A 2,661-nucleotide genomic window follows, 5' to 3' on the forward strand; every position below is an offset into this window, starting at 1 on the left:
CTCTTAGCGACCCCATGGACTGCAGCCTACCAGGCTCCTCTGTCCATGGATTTTCCAGGCAAGAGTACTGGAGTAGGGTGCCATTGCCTTCTCCGCATTAACATGCTAGCATCATTTTAATTTTATAGCACTTCCACTGCATCAGTTTTAGTGGAAATAAACAGATGCTGTTCTGCCATTATAGTGACTATATAAATGTTTTTTTTTAATGGATTCCTTTATTACTTGGGATAACTTAACTTTGTTTTGTGAAATTAAGACAGGCACTGTCTCATGTTTACTACAATAAAAATAGCTCTATAAAAGGTAAGTGGAACAAAAAGGCAATAAAAATTGATATTTTAATTTGTATTAGCATGGAGCACATCATACCACCACATGAGGGATGAGATTTTATAGTCCTAATATTCTAAACTATAATATGCCTTCAGAAAAGGGAGGAGAGAAAGAAAATTCACATTCCTCACACACAACAGGATCAGTATACTTATACATATAAGGTCTCATTTAGTTCTTATAACAAGTCTGGAAAGTCATAAAATATATTATTTCCCATTTTATATAAAATCAGACTTAGGGAGGTTAGGTAACTTAGCAGAAATCACATCCATCAAGTAGCAGTTGCTGGAATGGAAAGCAGATTTGGTTCGGTTAGTATACATTGTTCTACCTCCTGCTGATTCTAAGATGGGCAGTCCAAAGATCCTAGTCTAAACCCTTCAAAATGCCTCCTGATCCATATTATACTATAAACTGACAAAAAAAGCAGCATCCTTATGGTCTGGCACAGAGGTATCAAACTCTTTGGTCTCAGGATCCCCTTACATTCTTAAAAATTGAGGATCTCAAATAGCTTTTGCTTATGTGCGTTATATTTATCAATATTTATCCCATTAGGAATTAAACTAAGTTAAATATGTTATTTCACATAAAAATAAACCCACTATGTTAAACTCATTTTTCATAAAAATCTGTATTATTCGCCCCCCCTCCAAAAAAAAATTGTGAAACCAGTGGCAGTGTTTTACACTTGTGCAATCTCTAATGTATGGCTTAATAGAAGACAGATGGATTCTCATATCTGCTTCTGTATTTTATCTATTATGATATATCCACTTCAGTATTCTTGCCTGGAGAATCCCATAGACAGAGGAGCCTGGTGGGCTATAGTCCATAGGGCCGCAAAAAGCTGGACATGACTGAAGCGACTTAACACACATACACATTATGATATATTTAGTTGAAATACATGAAGAAAATCTGGCCTCATACAGATATGTAGCTGGAAAAGAGAGAAGTCTTAATTAGCCTTTTCAGATAACTGTAGATATTCTTTGATGCTACACCAAGACTAGGTAAGTGGTGATTTCTGAGACGTCAATCGCAATGTGGACTTTTCATACTTTGTTAACATTAAAATCCATCGTTTTTTCTTGCAGACATCTTTTACAAAATCATGCACAGGTAAGATTATACATGGTAATTGTGAAAACACTATTTCACTAAGTTATACAGATCTCCCACATGTTCATACATTTCATTATACAATGTAAAAAACTATCATAAATAGTCCCCCATCACCTATTTTATTAAAAGAAATAATTATGTACTAGAAGCTGTCAAGCTCATGGTTATTAGATAAAAATTAGAATTCTGGATAACTCATATTTGAAAGTTGGAATTTCTATCTTTGACAAAAAAACATACTATCCATTTCCCTTATTGAAGTGACAGGCTTAGCTGTTCATTTGAGAAAATTTCTGCCAGATCCCCAGTCTGAACAACCACAGTTTGTCTATCTTTCTGTCAAGTAAAAATAGCGTTCCATGAAAGTCAGCTAGTTTAGCTCGAAACTCAAGCTCACAAATCCTTTTCTTTTAAAGTCAATTATCATACTTAGATATGCAGAGAGCTTTCTGAATACTTCCTATTTTGTCATATACAATATTAAATACAATTTTTCAAAGATTAAAAATTTATTAAAATAAGAACATCTTTGATCAAACACAAAATAAATAAAGCTGGTATTTTTATATCAAGCATGTGTGAAGATGCTGATTACTAGCACAGTTTGGTGCCCCTGCTTTGATTTGTGCTTAGGTGCCAGCTATTCTACCCACACTGATTTTTGCACTCTTAATACAAACCTAACACAGCAAAAGAGACAAAATCCATGTATTACAATGAATACTTTTAGCCTCATGGATCCCTTGAAAGAGCCCCAAGGGACCCCAAGAGGTTCATGTACCATGCTTTAAAAAATGCTGGTGTAGGATGAATGGATAACAAAGTCGTGGTACATATTACTCAGCCCTAAAAAGGAATAAATTTGAGTCAGTTGTGAGGTGGATGAACCTAGAGCCTCTTATGCACAGTGAAGAAAGTCAGAAAGAGAAAAACAAATATAGTATATTAACGCATATATACGGAGTCTAAAAAATAGTACTGATGAACCTCTTCACACAGAAGAAATGCAGATGTAGACGTAGAGAACAGACAGGTGGACACAGTGGGAGGAAGGAGAGGGTAGGACAAATTGAGAAAGTAGCATTGACATATACACACTATCATGTGTAAAATAGATAGCTAGTGGGAAGCTGCTGTATAACAGAGGGAGCTCAGCCTGGTGTTCGGTTGATGACCCAGAGGGGTGAAATGGAG

The 2,661-nt window shown here is 35.5% G+C and overlaps 1 protein-coding gene across 1 annotated transcript in view; it reads right to left on the reverse strand.

Moving 5' to 3' along the window:
• The window catches only part of LOC104982063 (putative bifunctional UDP-N-acetylglucosamine transferase and deubiquitinase ALG13), a gene marked incomplete at its 5' end in the record, with an annotated part of 9,195 nt that overhangs the window by 2,666 nt on the left and 3,868 nt on the right, over positions 1 to 2,661 (reverse strand). The window lies entirely within an intron of this gene.

The sequence above is a fragment of the Bison bison genome, unplaced genomic scaffold (genome assembly GCF_000754665.1).
Source record: "Bison bison bison isolate TAMUID 2011002044 unplaced genomic scaffold, Bison_UMD1.0 scf7180017859712, whole genome shotgun sequence".
Classification (NCBI taxonomy): domain Eukaryota; kingdom Metazoa; phylum Chordata; class Mammalia; order Artiodactyla; family Bovidae; genus Bison; species Bison bison.